The 19109-nt window shown below is 43.8% G+C and overlaps 1 pseudogene; it reads left to right on the forward strand.

Annotated features, from left to right (window-relative positions):
- Positions 1-16188: 16188 nt before the first annotated feature.
- LOC119174172 (uncharacterized) lies at positions 16189-17854 on the forward strand (annotated as a pseudogene).
- Positions 17855-19109: the final 1255 nt, after the last annotated feature.

Below are 19109 nucleotides of genomic sequence, written 5' to 3' on the forward strand. Positions count from 1 at the left end.
ATTTTATGAGACTTGTAGTGCTACAGATACAAAATACCAAATGTTCTTTAAACAATGTATCTGCAACACATGTTTATTCGACACAGCCCTGCACTAGAGGTACTGATAGATTGCGCACAAGTCGCAACGATGCACTTAAGAAGGGTACTCCAGGGGGAGAGGAAGGGAGCTAGTTGGCAAGACATGAAATACATAAACCTACGCCTACATGCAAGACACCATAACGAAGATGTGAAAGGGGCCGCTGCCGACTAACTGATTTATTTGGATGATGCCTCTTTCCCACCACAGCAAAGAACATGCGCACGGTCAAGCATATACTTCGTAGTTACGGTTCTTACGAAGAATCTTCTTGAGTATTTGCAACGCTACGACCCCTTTCCCCACCAATGCTGTATTTATATGTATATACAAGCAGTGATGAGGGTGAGTGTTGTAATATTACGTGAACATTGTGTGCATGTTTGTGTACTGTAACCATTATTGTGTGCTTCGAAGGTAACGCAATTAAAGTTATGCTTGCACATGGTACTGCTGCTGACGTAATTTTTTCTTGGTTGATGTAAAAAATTACTCCCATGCTGACCTGAAAAAGTTCCCCTATAGATGTAAATACCCCCCCCCTCCCTGGCACCATGAAAAAACACCCTACTAATGGGGAGTAAATTTTGAACTCCTTCCGGGCGGTGTTTAGAAAACCCCCGTCGGGGCATGCTCTACACTCTAAAAAAAGCGAGTAAAAAGGGTCCCTTTGTCCCACAACAATGATCGTCATCTATATTGCGCTCCCTCCTTGCCCTATCGCCCCACGTCCGGTACATTCCGGTAACGATCGACATGCCCATTACCAGGGTTACATTGCATTCTCGATGGGAAAGTGGCCAGCGCCGAGTTTTTAAGAAAGGAAGCGCACGCAAGCCTGATGATGATTATTGTTGTGGGAGAAAGAGACACCCTTTTTGTTCGGTATTTTTTAGAGTGTAGAGGACAAGTAATTTACTCCCATCTCGGCTAATTCTGTTTACACTATATTTATATATTTATATATATATATATATATATATATATATATATATATATATATATATATATATATATATATGGTGGGGTGATATTCAATGGATCCGGTGGAAAATGCAGTATAAAAAGAGGTCGACAAACGTGCGAAAAAACACTAGTTTTACTAACGTTTCGGCAGGTGGGCCTGCCTTCGTCGGAGTGAATGGTTACACATGGCACACAGGGCACATAGATAAGCCGCTTCTTTGCGTATCACACGGCTAAGTCATTATCAGTAGTATAGGAAACAAGATTATGTATCACCAAAGGTACGTGGCTATAGTGTATATACAGCTGAAAACGCGTATCATTATACAAGAGTGAATTGGCACGTATTAGATACCCTACAACTTGTGTGGAATGAAACAGGTCAGCAAAATAACAAACTGCGCACGCAGTAGCTCACTTGGTCATACGTTCTGCGGGATAAACACAGCCTAAAAACATTCAGTAAGCCTTTAAAAAAGAAAAAGAAGTTTAGAGAGATAAACAAAATCACAAAGCAGGCAGAGAAAAATGAATGCGAGTAAATGGTGAAGCGACAAAGGCCACCTACATTATGTAGGTAATATTTGACAATAGGCCAACATCGTGCGAAGAATATACACTTGTCAGTAAAACAAAAAAAAGCGATTTACTAAGGCAATATGCAAGTAAGCGTACCCGGGCTCTCGTTCATGCCGGCAGACAGTGTTTTGAATTTATGAATTAAAAATGACTCTTTAACTTCGCGTTCATGGTGTGATTTAAAACCCGATTCCAGTATTGTAGCTATCATGTTACTGAATGAATGACCTGCCTCGGTGACATGCCTTGAAATCGGTAAGTTAAAAAGGGCATGCACATGAGCTTTATGATTATTGAAACGGTATCGAAAAGCAGTTTCAGTATGACCTATGTATTGTACATGACAGATTGAGCATTCTAGCAAATATACGACATTTGCAGTATCACAAGTAAAACTGCCCTTAATTTTGAACTTGAAGTTCGTCGCAGTACTGGCTGCCAGTGTTGTTGTCGTCATGTGTGCACACACTTTACAGCGGGACTTTTTACAAGGACGGCAACCAAGCGCCTGGTCGTTATTGCTCTGTCTGGTTTTAGAGGAAGTTAACAAATCTCGCAAATTTCTGCCTCGTCTGTACACAACACGTAGTGGTTCTGGAAACGCTTTTGCAAGGCGGTCGCTCTGCATAAGTATGTTGTGGTGTTTACGGAAAATTGATGCTACGTTAGGTGCAGGTTAACCTGTTAACCAAGTTAACCAGGTTAACCTGTGAATGACCTTTAGGATTTTTCTTGGGGATGCAGAGTGCTGTACGGTCTTGTGCGTCGGCACGCCTTACTGCGTCATCGACTAACTTGGGCGGATATTTCTGTTTAAGAAGTGCAGTGCGTAGCTGGTTACAGTTATTATCAAAGTCAGATTGCTCAGAGCAAATTCTCTTAAAGCGTAAGGCCTGCCTGTAAGGTATGCTGGATTTGCAGTGCCTTTTGTGGCTGCTTTGAAAGTGTAAATACCTCTGTCTATCAGTCGGCTTGCGGTACAGTTTAGTGCTCAATTTTGCATTATCGAGACAAACGGTTACATCGAGAAAGTTAATGGTCTCTGGTGAATATGTGTGCGAAAAAGATATGGAAGGGTGAGCATTATTAAAGTCCGAAATAAAAGACAAAAGTTCCTCCTCTCCATGTGGCCAAATCATGAAAATGTCGTCAATAAATCTTTTAAAATAAAAAGGTTTTAGCGAACGACCCAACAAGAATTTGTTCTCAAGGGATCCCATAAATATATTTGCATAGCTTGGCCCGATCTTAGTACCCATAGACGTACCACTTACTTGAACATAATGCACTCCATTGAATTCAAAGTTGTTGTACTGAAGAATCATTTCAAGCATTATAGCTATAGTCGAGCTATCAATGGACTTGTCGAGAGCGGAGTGATTGTAAGCCTCAACCACGGACCTTATACCATCCAAGTGCGGTATGCTTGTGTAGAGAGACGCAACATCGAGAGTTACAAGAAGAGCGTTGTTAGGTATAATAAGGTTGGCAATATCAGAAAGGAAGTTGTTAGTATCTCGCAGAAATGACTGGAACGTAGGGGGTATCTGGTTTATCAGGCTATCTACGTAACGCGACAAGTTTTCTGTCACGGTACCTATGCCGGAAACAATTGGGCGACCAGGATTGTTGTGTTTATGAATTTTTGGCAACAAATAGAACCTACCAGCTGCCGGACTAAGAGGGATTAGAGAAGCTGCCCTATCATTTAGTTTTTTCTCCTTTATTAGTTTTCTTATTGTGCCGTCTAATATCGCTTTATAATCCTCAGTCGGATCGGCCTCGAGTCGCTTATAAAACGACCTATCATCAAGCTGACTGTTCGCTTCAGCAATATATTTGGTCGTGTCCATGACAACGACGGCACCTCCTTTGTCCGCAGGTTTTATTGTGATGTCGGTGCGTTTGCCAAGGTTTGCTATAGCTTTTCTTTCTAGGGTTGATAGGTTTCGACGAAAAGACTGGGGTTCATTATAAGCTTGAATGATATCTCGCTGCACTGCCTTAATAAATATGTCCAAGTGTTTGTCACGTTGTGACCCCGGTGTCCAACGTTTAGCCGAGGGTAAAGCGGTTGGATCGTCGGCAGGAGTCGGCTGATCGAAGAAATATTCGCGTAGTCTCATATTTCGTGCGAAGTTGTCTAAATCTTTGTATAACTGAAATTCATTATAGTTACCACTTGCTGGACAGAAGCTTAAACCACGGGATTAAAGACTGAGTTCTTCTTTAGATAAGATAGCAGTTGAAATAATAATAATGTTGTCGGGTGCAGGTGTACATGTTCTTTCCTTGGCCGAAGATGGAGGCGTTGAGTTTCGAAGTTTTACACCATCTCTGAGCAATTTTTTGCATTTCTGTGCGTTAAGCTTGGAACGTTTCTTTTGCTCATATGCTCTTAGGGATGATGATTCCTCTGGAGAAAGGCTAAACTGATCGAGTAGTTGGCGCTCCCTGTTTATCAGCGATTTCACGGAAGATCGATAATGGTTTAATACAATGTGTACTAGCTCAAGTGAGGCGTTCTTTAAGGTGTCAGACCACTTCCTCGCGTTGCACTTCGATAGCTTTGATGTTGCTGGCTGTAGACAGAGACTTAAACCTCTAGGCGGAATGGAAGCCGCTAAATATGCTTCTAGAGTAGACACATGTAGCTCGTAACGGACACGTTTCTCGACAAATTTCCTAATTATTTGAAACTGCTTAGAACACTTTGAACTCAGGATACTATTCGACAATGAGTGCTGCAGTCAATTATTCGGTTTTCTTTTTAAAACGTCTGAATATTTGCGTCGAAGTGGGTACCTGGAGCCCGTAAGGGAAACTGCCGTCTTTCGTGGGTCTTGTGGAGCCAAGCTGGCTGATGTTCCTGGTGCGGAATTCCTCTGGGCAGAGCAGGAGTAGCATTTCTCGTTCCGGGGCACACAAGGATGATCCTATGACCGCTGGTTGGCGGACGCTGTAGGCGTTGATTCGGCGAGCATGGCATTGCAGCGTGGCTCCTTCAAGGTGGGTTCGTTGCGAGAAGAACTTGCATGACCCTGGATACTTTTGGTCGGCCGGATAGCCCCAGGTTGCCTTTTGCGGGTCTTGGCGGTTTCTGGCGTAGTCCGGTGGCTTCTTTGTGGGGCAAGCCCCCGAAGGTGCTGGGGCGAAGATACAGCATCGCCCAAACCATTTGAAGTTGCTTCACTTGGGGAGTCGAAGCAAAGCTGGCGTATGGGACTTGCCATCAGCGCGATGCCCTCAAAGCTCACGTGCAGTCCATCGGCTGCCAGTACTCGTCCAGGTGGCAGCCATTCGAACATGTGGTCCAGAAAAGACAAATCCCTAGAGCGTTCGCAGAAACTACGTAATAGGCTGTTGAAATGGCTTGCTTCGCGGTTGAAACGATGGACAAATACTTGGTTATTATTTCTGCGACGTTGATTCGTGGCCCTTGGCAAGACAAGCGTGGCGTACAGACGGCTTATTTCGGATCGCTCTTCACGGATTAGGTGTAGAAGGTTGCGATAACAACGAAAGGTTTCTTGAGCACTTCTTTTTGCCAAGTCGTTGCTCCCGACGTGTAGAACCAGAGTTCTTGTCGACGAAGGAACTAGGTCAAGCAGTGAAGGAACATCCCTGACCGCAGCGCCCGACTGCGTTATGAACGCCGGTGTTCCTTGTAGCAGGGGGTCGAAGTATTGGAACAGGTACTTTGTCTGTGAATCACCCAAGATAGCCGTGGTTATTCCGAACTTGGGATACTTCCAGGTGGTGCATTTCGACGTTGTCTTCCGGATATCCATAGCAGGAAAATGTGGTGGGGTGATATTCAATGGATCCGGTGGAAAATGCAGTATAAAAAGAGGTCGACAAACGTGCGAAAAAACACTAGTTTTACTAACGTTTCGGCAGGTGGGCCTGCCTTCGTCGGAGCGAATGGTTACACATGGCACACAGGGCACATAGATAAGCCGCTTCTTTGCGTATCACACGGCTATGTCATTATCAGTAGTATAGGAAACAAGATTATATATCACCAAAGGTACGTGGCTATAGTGTATATACAGCTGAAAACGCGTATCATTATACAATAGTGAATTGGCACGTATTAGATACCCTACAACTTGTGTGGAATGAAACAGGTCAGCAAAATAACAAACTGCGCACGCAGTAGCTCACTTGGTCATGCGTTCTGCGGGATAAACACAGCCTAAAAACATTCAGTAAGCCTTTAAAAAAGAAAAAGAAGTTTAGAGAGATAAACAAAATCACAAAGCAGGCAGAGCAAAATGAATGCGAGTAAATGGTGAAGCGACAAAGGCCACCTACATTATGTAGGTAATATTTGACAATAGGCCAACATCGTGCGAAGAATATACACTTGTCAGTAAAACAAAAAAAAGCGATTTACTAAGGCAATATGCAAGTAAGCGTACCCGGGCTCTCGTTCATGCCGGCAGACAGTGTTTTGAATTTATGAATCAAAAAAGACTCTTACTTCGCGTGCATGGTGTGATTTAAAACCCGATTCCAGTATTGTAGCTATCATGTTACTAAATGAATGACCTGCCTCGGTGACATGCCTTGAAATCGGTAAGTTAGGAAGGGCATGCACATGAGCTTTATGATTATTGAAACGGTATCGAAAAGCAGTTTCAGTATGACCTATGTATTGTACATGACAGATTGAGCATTCTAGCAAATATACGACATTTGCAGTATCACAAGTAAAACTGCCCTTAATTTTGAACTTGAAGTTCGTCGCAGTACTGGCTGCCAGTGTTGTTGTCGTCATGTGTGCACACACTTTACAGCGGGACTTTTTACAAGGACGGCAACCAAGCGCCTGGTCGTTATTGCTCTGTCTGGTTTTAGAGGAAGTTAATAAATCTCGCAAATTTCTGCCTCGTCTGTACACAACACGTAGTGGTTCTGGAAACGCTTTTGCAAGGCGGTCGCTCTGCATAAGTATGTTGTGGTGTTTACGGAAAATTGATGCTACGTTAGGTGCAGGTTAACCTGTTAACCAGGTTAACCAGGTTAACCTGTGAATGACCTTTAGGATTTTTCTTGGGGATGCAGAGTGCTGTACGGTCTTGTGCGTCGGCACGCCTTACTGCGTCATCGACTAACTTGGGCGGATATTTCTGTTTAAGAAGTGCAGTGCGTAGCTGGTTACAGTTATTATCAAAGTCAGATTGCTCAGAGCAAATTCTCTTAAAGCGTAAGGCCTGGCTGTAAGGTATGCTGGATTTGCAGTGCCTTTTGTGGCTGCTTTGAAAGTGTAAATACCTCTGTCTATCAGTCGGCTTGCGGTACAGTTTAGTGCTCAATTTCGCATTATCGAGACAAACGGTTACATCGAGAAAGTTAATGGTCTCTGGTGAATATGTGTGCGAAAAGGATATGGAAGGGTGAGCATTATTAAAGTCCGAAATAAAAGACAAAAGTTCCTCCTCTCCTCCTCGCTTCTGTCCAGCAAGTGGTAACTATAATGAATTTCAGTTATACAAAGATTTAGACAACTTCGTACGAAATATGAGACTACGCGAATATTTCTTCGATCAGCCGACTCCCGCCGACGATCCAACCGCTTTACCCTCGGCTAAACGTTGGACACCGGGGTCACAACGTGACAAACACTTGGACATATTTATTAAGGCAGTGCAGCGAGATATCATTCAAGCTTATAATGAACCCCAGTCTTTTCGTCGAAACCTATCGACCCTAGAAAGAAAAGCTATAGCAAACCTTGGCAAACGCACCGACATCACAATAAAACCTGCGGACAAAGGAGGTGCCGTCGTTGTCATGGACACGACCAAATATATTGCTGAAGCGAACAGTCAGCTTGATGATAGGTCGTTTTATAAGCGACTCGAGGCCGATCCGACTGAGGATTATAAAGCGATATTAGACGGCACAATAAGAAAACTAATAAAGGAGAAAAAACTAAATGATAGGGCAGCTTCTCTAATCCCTCTTAGTCCGGCAGCTGGTAGGTTCTATTTGTTATCAAAAATCCATAAACACAACAATCCTGGTCGCCCAATTGTTTCCGGCATAGGTACCGTGACAGAAAACTTGTCGCGTTACGTAGATAGCCTGATAAACCAGATACCACCTACGTTCCAGTCATTTCTGCGAGATACTAACGACTTCCTTTCTGATATTGCCAACCTTATCATACCTAACAACGCTCTTCTTGTAACTCTCGATGTTGCGTCTCTCTACACAAGCATACCGCACTTGGATGGTATAAGGTCCGTGGTTGAGGCTTACGATCACTTCGCTCTCGACAAGTCCATTGATAGCTCGACTATAGCTATACTGCTTGAAATGATTCTTCAGTACAACAACTTTGAATTCAATGGAGTGCATTATGTTCAAGTAAGTGGTACGTCTATGGGTACTAAGATCGGGCCAAGCTATGCAAATATATTTATGGGATCCCTTGAGAACAAATTCTTGTTGGGTCGTTCGCTAAAACCTTTTTATTTTAAAAGATTTATTGACGACATTTTCATGATTTGGCCACATGGAGAGGAGGAACTTTTGTCTTTTATTTCGGACTTTAATAATGCTCACCCTTCCATATCTTTTTCGCACACATATTCACCAGAGACCATTAACTTTCTCGATGTAACCGTTTGTCTCGATAATGCAAAATTGAGCACTAAACTGTACCGCAAGCCGACTGATAGACAGAGGTATTTACACTTTCAAAGCAGCCACAAAAGGCACTGCAAATCCAGCATACCTTACAGGCAGGCCTTACGCTTTAAGAGAATTTGCTCTGAGCAATCTGACTTTGATAATAACTGTAACCAGCTACGCACTGCACTTCTTAAACAGAAATATGCGCCCAAGTTAGTCGATGACGCAGTAAGGCGTGCCGACGCACAAGACCGTACAGCACTCTGCATCCCCAAGAAAAATCCTAAAGGTCATTCACAGGTTAACCTGGTTTTAACCCATAACGCATCGGCACCTAACGTAGCATCAATTTTCCGTAAACACCACAACATACTTATGCAGAGCGAACGCCTTGCAAAAGCGTTTCCAGAACCACTACGTGTTGTGTATAGACGAGGCAGAAATTTGCGAGATTTATTAACTTCCTCTAAAACCAGACAGAGCAATAACGACCAGGCGCTTGGTTGCCGTCCTTGTAAAACGCCCCGCTGTAAAGTGTGTGCACACTTGACGACAACAACACTGGCAGCCGGTACTGTGACGAACTTCAAGTTCAAAATTAAGGGCAGTTTTACTTGTGATACTGCAAATGTCGTGTATTTGCTAGAATGCTCAATCTGTCATGTACAATACATTGGTCATACTGAAACTGCTTTTCGATACCGTTTCAATAATCATAAAGCTCATGTGCATGCCCTTCCCAACTTATCGATTTCAAGGCATGTCACCGAGGCAGGTCATTCATTCAGTAACATGATAGCTACAATACTGGAATCGGGTTTTAAATCACACCATGAACGCGAAGTAAAAGAGTCATTTTTAATTCATAAATTCAAAACACTGTCTGCCGGCATGAACGAGAGCCCGGGTACGCTTACTTGCATATTGCCTTAGTAAATCGCTTTTTTTTTGTTTTACTGACAAGTGTATATTCTTCGCACGATGTTGGCCTATTGTCAAATATTACCTACCTAATGTAGGTGGCCTTTGTCGCTTCACCATTTACTCGCATTCATTTTGCTCTGCCTGCTTTGTGATTTTGTTTATCTCTCTAAACTTCTTTTTCTTTTTTAAAGGCTTACTGAATGTTTTTAGGCTGTGTTTATCCCGCAGAACGTATGACCAAGTGAGCTACTGCGTGCGCAGTTTGTTATTTTGCTGACCTGTTTCATTCCACACAAATTGTAGGGTATCTAATACGTGCCAATTCACTATTGTATAATGATACGCGTTTTCAGCTGTATATGCACTATAGCCACGTACCTTTGGTGATACATAATCTTGTTTCCTATACTACTGATAATGACTTAGCCGTGTGATACGCAAAGAAGCGGCTTATCTATGTGCCCTGTGTGCCATGTGTAACCATTCACTCCGACGAAGGCAGGCCCACCTGCCGAAACGTTAGTAAAACTAGTGTTTTTTCGCACGTTTGTCGACCTCTTTTTATACTGTATATATATATATATATATATATATATATATATATATATATATATATATATATATATATATATATATATATATATATATATATATATATATATTATGTAGGGAAACTAAACAAACAGGCAATTCAACTTCTTTCTTATATAGGTGTAAGGAACGCCGACCCAGCAATGCTGCCGCTAATTCATAGCGCATGCTGCAGCGCCACTGGGGCACCTCCCCATTGGTTGTCCGCATAACGCCACGAACAGAGACATGCTATCTAAAACACCGTACCTCTTACAGAGCCAGTGTAACCGCCAACAACGTGAATATGAAAAACTCCACACCACGCCACCCCGCGGATCTCTACACATCAAAGACAAAAGATGACTTCATATGAGTGGCGTCGGGAACATGGCACCGTGGTCATGAGACAACTCGTTAAGCGTTCTCTGCCATGTAAACACAAAGCATACACAAAATGCTAGACGATGAGGTAGAGCAGGAAGAGTTAGAGGAGATGGTAGTAAATGGCTGGGTTGAGGGCATCTGGCGATCACACACAAGAAAATAGATGCGCTGGTGTAACGAAGCTTCACTAATACTCTTATCGATCCCGTATTGTATAACATTCTAGGCTTCGATTGTTTCCCATGCTTTTGGTTTTTTAGATGACCGAAAATCTTGGCCTGCCTGAAATGTGGCATGAGTTTTTATTGTCTTGCTGTTTTGCTATATTGGTTATGCGAAGGCAGGCGCACCCACTGTGCTGTATGACCGAATAGTGCTTATGCAGATACTGTTCCTGCATACGCCGACCCTGTAGACGCTTATTATTGCAGCATCCGGTCTGCCCTTCATATACCGAACCTCAGCTAAGTGGAATCTCGTATAACACTTTCGTTTTGCTGGGCACCTACATATTTCTGTGAGCTATTACATACAATTCGTTCTTTCCAAAGTTTTTGTTTTTGCTCGTTGGTGAGCAGAGAGGGAAACGTTTACATCAAATTTATTTCCAACTCTCTTTAGGCTGTTCGAGATCTTGTCCATGTCAGGAAGAATCTCGAACTTCCACTTCTCACTTTGCTAGAGGTCCTCCTTTTTTTTTGTATTTCCCCTAAAGGTATTCGACAATGGCTCCACTATAGCTTTGCGAAGAATGGGAAGAAAGACGGCCCTGCGAAGCAATGCATCTGTCAACATGTAACTGAACCATGTGCGGGGACGACCTTAGACAGTCATGAATCATAAAGTAAGAGAGGCTTCTTTGACCTGGGAAGCTAAGCCCAATAGAAGCTATCTTCATCATTAAAAAACAATTTAACATAAAAAACTCTATGGAAGGACATTTGGTGAGTTTACAAGAGAAATTAAAACTAGACTATGTCTACTTAAATTATTCTGAAATTTCGCTGATATCTTCTTCAAGCCTATTGTGAAGGTTAGTAATTAAAGTAAATAAAAAGTCTCCCACGCATCTAAACACATTTGTGATGCGGTCATCAGTAAGGATACTTGGGAACAAAACCTCAAATTCAGCTAAACACCTTTCTGTGAGGAAAGGTGCCACACTCGAGGCTATGCATATTTCTTGTTGTTGAACATAAAACTAGTCCTAGAAGCCAACAATCGTGGAAAAAAAATACAAGCTTAGCAAGTCTAGAAATTTCTCAACAGAGATCCCACATGCGTTCTAGAAAGCTACAACCCACCAACCTTCAAAACAGCTGCGGACCGCCAAGAACGAGTTGTCTTGTGGAATGGAATAAAACAGTTCTTCAATGTCAATCGAAAAGCCACAGTTTACTGTTGTTAGTTGCTACTTGAAAATTTCTTCTATATTGTCTGAGCTGCTCATCTCGTAATAACCATCAGGGGCCAAGGTTTTCCCGTGTTGTCACAGCTATCGGTAGATACGTGCGACTACACTAGCATCAATTAATCAACTCTGATCGATGGCACCAATAGAAGACACCCAATGTGATAGGTGAACAGATAAGTAGCGTTACAATAAAACTGATGGAAGGTGCACGAATTTGCTGTACGGAGGTTGTAAACAGGAGGCAGCGTGCTTGACAACATAGAAGGGTGCCTAGAGGTATGCATGATTTAGCGCAGTGTTATTTTTACTCGCTAATAAAGGGGGTCACAAAAAGAGAACGGGAAGGCGCTTGTGGCGATGCTGGTCTTCTTGCATTGAGCGGGATTTACTACTGATATTTACTACTGACATGACTAAATTAAGTTGTTTGATTCCATCTCTTTGCGGACCATGTTTCATCTTCATCACACACTAATACAAAATGTGCTAAAACAGGTCGCATAATGAACAAACATAGTAATTATTCAAGCATATTGCACGTGGCATTGCTGACAATTGCCAGAAAGTGAAATTTCTTAGGCTTTCTTTGTCCAAGTGGAGTGATAGGTTAAAACTGTTGCTTGGGCGAGCTGGTTCATGACTAATAAGACTGATAAATCAGGCTAAATGAAGGGATAGACTTTGGTACCTTCATGGTGAGGTAGTCGAGGGAGGGTAATCAGTCTCCGAAAAAATTTGCGCAAGCAGAGATGTACCTTTTAATATATATATATAGCGCCCTAATACTTGCAACGTCCTATCACAACTTTTCGTTTTGTTGATGCGAGTTTTTGGAAGACACGTCTTGTGCATCGAATAATTTCATGATAATGTTTGAGTACTGAATATATTTGTATGCCTTTTATACTTTATGTCAAGCTTACGAAAGCTTTTGTTTTTTTTCACTTGCTGCAACTTTTGAAACTGTCTTCTCTTAAACTCTTAAGGCTGTCACACAGTGCAAAATAAAATGTTCGCGTCAATCTTGCCTGTTTGCTGCGGCACCGGCGCTGGTGATGTCTACCGGTAATGGAGATTGGTGCGAATTTCTTCAGAAGCCCTTTTATACTTACACACACTGTAATTCTATTGAGTTTCAGTTGAGATGAAGTAAACCCTGCACAGGGGATATTTTAAGTAAACACTAGTTCATGAATTTTTGTGTTCGTCCATTCGCACTGCTTGATGAAGCAGCAACTTACGCTGTTTCGATTTGCAACCAACAGTTTTATGCTGTGCTGTCCAAACAACCTTGGGAAGAACACAACCACATTTCGTCCTTTCGTCTGGAACCAGTCCGAATGACAGAATGGCACACAAGGAACATATGAACAATTGTTAACACTGTTGGCAGATTACTTGTACGTTTATCACTCTTTCTTTTCTATACGAGTCTGCACAATAGAACAATGAGCGCAGAGTCAACAACCTCCCGCCTTATTTTTCGCTCACATATAAGCGGTAGCTTTCCGTTCAAAACCCAGATTTTTGCCCCTTCTAGGGGAAACCTGTTCAATAACGGCAACTCGTAGCCTTGAAATTGGAAACCTTCATTCACTTCATTATTGATTTTACCCAGGTGTTTTCTCTTGTCTAATCATTTTAACATTGGCTACAAAAACTTTTTTCTAGTTAAGAAGCGAGTACAATTTAAATCCCTACCACGCAGCAGAGCGCGATTATATGTAAGAAAGTGGCGAACTTTTGGTAGGACAATCACAAAATCAACGTATAACCTATTCAATGACAATCATTGCAGAACGTATGCAAACCAGTCTCCTGATCAGCTACTGCCCCTCATATTGCTGCCTCTGATTGAAGGTCATTTAGCAGTAAAGGTCGTCAAGTAAAAAAAACAAGCAAGAACATCAACGAGGACGGTGCAAGAAGTGAATGGCTGCACACTTAATGATTGTGGTTCTACTTACAAAAGAAACTGAGGCTTGTTGAATTCATAATTTATTAGCATAAAGAAAGGCAAGTGAAATATTAGACTAAGAAGATTGATCACGCTAAGGAGAACACACAGACAATGATGCCAAGAAAACTATACTGTATTTGAAGTGATAGCAATGTAATTGGCAAGGAATAAAAGTCGAAGCAAGCAAACCTGCATCCGGTGGGGATCAAAATTGTCATTTTCGAATAACGCGTCCTACGCTTTACCACTAAGCTATGACAGCTGTCACCCCTCCATCTACTTTATAAGGTATATAGGTGCATTTCAACATGAGGGTGTAAGTTAGGGCTGCCAGTAGCCACTACGACGAGTGTAGAACACTCATGTCTTGCTTGTCATTGTCACGTAGCGCGTGATCTTATTACAAGTGCGCACCTGACGAATAATCATTTGTTTATATACTACCTAATTTATCAAGGCTACCACATATATACTGCTATCAGTCAACTTCAGTCCTCGCATAAAAAGGATCAAATGTTAGGCCCACACTGTATGGGCCATTCTCTTTTTTTTTTTTGATGGCGTTCAATTTGTTACAAACATTCCTAGATCCCACTTACAGTGGGAATCGACGATATGCGAAGCACGAATGAAGTAGTTTGATATGTGACTTTAAAATCAGCACAACGTAGCAGTGCGGGTGTAAATTATGCCGTACATGGCTCCTATGTTATGATTATCATGTTTGGACGTATCATTCACCTTCGTCATCTATTTACTTCACGGGAGATCACATTCGGTATATGTAGAGTTAGCGAAACGGCCGCGAGCACGCTATCAGCATAGCATAAAGTCCTGTTTTACATGACACGCATATCCTTATTATCATGTTTGGACGTATCATTTACCTACGTCGTACATTCGCGTCACGTATTACCCAATTCAGTGTATGTAAACGTAGCGAAAGAGCCACGGGCACACCATGAGCGTGGCATGTAGTCAGGTTCTTACATCACACGCGTCTCATGATTATCATCTTCGCAGCAGTCATCTACCTTCAGCATCCATTCACGACCCGTAATACCAAATTTGGGTGTACGTCAATCTAGCAATGCGACCACCAGCGCACCATAAGTGTCATGTGTAGTCATGACGTGCATGATATGCAGGATATGATCTTCACGTTAAAGTTTCCCACTTATATCCACAATGCAGTCATCTCATATCATGCCAGTTTTGCAATATGTCATTTCAGCAAAACGACCGTAAGAGCAGCAAGACTATAAAGTTATATCATGACATTCATGACATACTTCTCATGATTTCCGTGTTTTGACTCGTTACTTATGCGCGTCCTACAGTCATGTTATGCCATACCAGTTTTGGTATTGATACCATTATCGAAACGGCTGGGTGAGCTAACGGTTGTACGCGAATAGATAGATGGATAAATAGATGCGCTCAAAGTCGCCGAACTTCGCGAATAAATGCTTCACACTTAAAAGCAATCCTGAACATTGGTCCTTAAATGCGGCACGTCAAACCACCGTGAAACATAGCAGCGTTTGCAGCAAAGTGATACTCTTCAGCAGTACCTGCGCAATCAAGTAATGACTACTAGTTATCAAATGCGAGCACTCGTTAACAAATGCCACACGTTTGTGCACACTTTGATGCCGTAGACAGACGTCGTCAAATAGACATTTTGACCTTGTTTATCTACGTATCTATAACTATTTTTGTCAAACAGAGTCTAAGGTGCTCGGCTGCTTTGATTCCGGTGGTGGGGGTCACTTTTCCATGGAGGCGAACAGAGATAGACCGTGTACTGCGCGATGTCAATAAACGGTAAGGAACACCAGATGGTCAAAATTTCTGCACCCCTCCATTAGGCCATCTCCCATAATGATCTTGTTGGTTTGGGACCCAAACACCTGATATCTATCTATCTATCTATCTATCTATCTATCTATCTATCTATCTATCTATCTATCTATCTATCTATCTATCTATCTATCTATCTATCTATCTATCTATCTATCTATCTATCTATCTATCTATCTAGCGAGCCACCAACGCCTGGGTGCTCCCGTGATCGCCTCTTTAAGTAGGTGTAGAGAAAAAATCAGGTGGCGGGTAAGAAAGTTTGAGGAATATGTCTGACTAGTCACGACATGAAAAAGTCACAGCTTTGCCGCAAAGGTGAAGCAATGAACATGATACCAACAAATTGGAAGGTAACGTGCAGTATGGCAAGCAGATTCCTAGGCCAGGCAAGATCACAAATATCGACAACCTAAAGCCTATCTCACTAACGTCATGTGTGGGTAAACTTGTGGAGAGAATGGTTCGGGACCGCCTTTCTGCGTACATGGAAGCTAAGGGCCTTTTTGCAGACACTATGTTAAGGTTTAGCCCACATATATCTGCTCAAGATGTCCTTCTTAAGTCGCACCGTGTCATAATAGATAGAACCCGCTCTCATGTGACAAAAAGACAAGGCCATCCTTGCTCTCGATCTTAAAGGCGTCTTTGATAGCGTTCGTCATGGCAGCATTCTGGCAAACCTGAGCTCTTCATATTGCGGTGACAAGGTATTTGCCTACATAAGAGACTTCCTCTCAAAGCGTCAGGCCTTCCTTAAAATCGAGGATGATTAATTCGGCCCATGCACAATGGGCATATGGGGTACCCCCCAAGGAGCGGTCTTGTCACCGCTCCTCTTCAACATTGCTATGATGCAGCTTCCACATCAATTGGCCAGGAGGAAGCAATTCATCGCGCACTCTACGCGGATCACTTAACAACTTGGACTACTGAAGGGAGGCTTGGAGAAAAGGAGGGCCACCTCCAGCGGGCCACCTCTATCGTCGATAGCAATGCTTTCGGCTGTGGTCTCCATTGCGCTCCTGCAAAATCAGAGCTTCTGCACGTCAGAGCCAACCTCAAAGACGACGCGAACATACATTCATTTTTGATGGGAGCTCCTGTCAAACAAGTCGAGAATATCCGGATCCTGGGCTTGTTCTTTCATAACAGACTCAGACCAGACTTTACCACTACCAAACTAAAACGCATAGGCGAAAAAGTCGCACGTATGATCCACCGCGTTTCCAACAAAAGCGGCGGGTTGAGGGGCAAGGGTACGCTTCGACTCGTCCATGCCTTTGTACTCAGCTGGATGTTCTACTCTGCACCCTACCTTCGTTCTACGAAGCAACGTAACCAGCGCATCGACGCCATCATTAAGAAGGTTACAAAGCGAGCTTCGATTTACCGGTAACCAACTTCATTGCCAAGTTGTTGGTTCTAGAGGTGCTTAGCTCTTATCAGGAATTGAAGGAGGCGCACCTCTTCAATCAATATGCGCGACTTTCGCAGATAATATCTAGGCGCCATTTCTTAAGCCACCTGCACATAAAACATGACTGCGTTCCAGAGGAGACATGCAGGCTTCCTGATCTGTGGCGCCAGAAGTTCTCCATTCTTCCCCCTCCTCGAAACATGCACTCGCCGACACACGGAGGCAGACGAGGGGCGCACTCTCTGGCCCTCGTGCACCAAAACGGATTTAAGCCAGGTGTATACTACGTTGATGTGGCAGGGCCATTGCCCACTGGATCCCACACGGCCCCCGTAGTTCTCCAAGACCAACGCGTTAACGGGCTTTCCTATCGGGCCTCCAACTCCACGCGCGCTGAGGAGGTAGCTACAGCACTTGCCACCTCGCACATGGACACTAGCCTAATCATTACATATTCACGCCGAGCCTGCGAAAATTATCTGGCAGGTGAGTTATCACCTTTAGCCTATGATATTCTAAAGCAATCTGTAAGGGATTTAGACCTCTCACCCAAACGCATTGTTTGGACTCCGAGCCACCAGGGCCTTAGAAGTAATGAGGCTGCGGATGCGGCCGCCAGCGCGCTAAACCCCCGGGCACGTCACCCAGGCTTTTCCGGCTCAGAGACAAGCCAACCGCTTCTACGGTTTAGAGAAATTCTGGTGTACTGTTGTGAACAACATCAACTTTTCCCGGTGCCTGCTAAGGGCCTGAGTAAGACCGATGAACGAACACTCAGGCGCCTGCCAATCAACACCTAGTGGTGTCCTGCAGTAGTAAAGCATTTTGACCCGAAAGTCAATGAGCGGTGTTCTTACTGCGAGGAAGTCTCCGATAACTTTCACATGGTGTGTGCATGTCAGATGAATCCTTCCCTTCCCCTTGCCTCTCCCTTACTAGAGAGGCGTGGGAGGCAGCCCTACTCGATTTTTATGTCCTGGAGCCTCGAAGATCCGTAACCCAAAGGGCGCAGGTAGCGGCCTTTCTCAGCGGAGTCCCGGAATAGGGACTCCTCCTGTGTAAAGGGCCCTTATGGGCTTGCAAACTCTCTCTGAATAAATGTTTTCACACGCACACACACAAGCAGATCGAAACGTGTCTCGTGTATCTCAACCACAAATGACGCACGAAGCGTACTCACAAATACAGATGAAAGCTACCACCTGCAGCCCCGCCGCGGTGGTCTAGTGGCTAATGTACTCGGCTGCTGACCCGCAGGGCGTGGGTTCGAATCCCGGCTGCGGCGGCTGCATTTCCGATGGAGGCGGAAATGTTGTAGGCCCGTGTGCTCAGAATTGGGTGCACGTTAAAGAACCCCAGGTGGTCTAAATTTCCGGAGCCCTCCACAACGGCGTCTCTCATAATCATATAGTGGTTTTGGGACGTTAAACCCCACATATCAAATCAAATCAAGCTACCACCTGCAAACACGCGTGGCACATACGCGTTAACCACGGATCGTGGTGACCGGGTATGCACCACACTTGATTCAGAGCTTGTACCTGCCCTAGAGAGAGAGAGAGAGAGAGAATAATCGTAATAAAGTCCTGCACGAACTGAGCACCCCTTACGGGGGCCGGCCCGATGACTCCGCCCATGTGGGGACTGGAAGTCGGAGCTCACCAGCAACCTTTTGGGTCTTCTAGACGGCCTGGTGTTGAAGGGCGCTGTCGGGGCACCTGAGGTGTATTATCCAGTCGTCCTCCGTGGCAGGAGACCGGAAGCAAGTGTTTAGCGCGGGACACTGGCAGAGCATAAGATTTAAGTCGCACTTCACATGTAGACATTCAAGGCATTTTGGCCTTATATCCGGGAGGTATTCGCTGCAGATATATGGGCTCAGGTAACTTTGTGTTTGGAGCTGCCTAAACGTGAATGATTGCGCTGTATTTAGTGTTGAGTGAAAAGAGGCGAATTCTTTTTTAGATATTATATAGTGCGAGCAAATCTCGTGATAAAAGAGGAGTGATTGCAGGTGCATGTTGGGGTCCATGGCCGGTGAGCTGGCCCGCATCCCCACGCGGCGCGTACAATCTCGAGTGAGGTTATGGGTCAGCTCATTACCGTTGGGGACCCCTGGTTGAACGCTGATGCCTTCATGCCTCGGCAACCAGTGAATGTGCTTGTCTGCGTTTATTAGAGTGGATGCTAGAATTCTTAAGGCCGGCTGGCATAGTGTACCGCAGTGGTATACCAGTGCAGCGGGTATGGAGTCTGTAAAAATTGTGTCACGCTGAGGGGGGCCTAGAGCAAGGGCACTG

Source organism: Rhipicephalus microplus, chromosome 6 (assembly GCF_043290135.1).
Source record: "Rhipicephalus microplus isolate Deutch F79 chromosome 6, USDA_Rmic, whole genome shotgun sequence".
Taxonomy (NCBI): domain Eukaryota; kingdom Metazoa; phylum Arthropoda; class Arachnida; order Ixodida; family Ixodidae; genus Rhipicephalus; species Rhipicephalus microplus.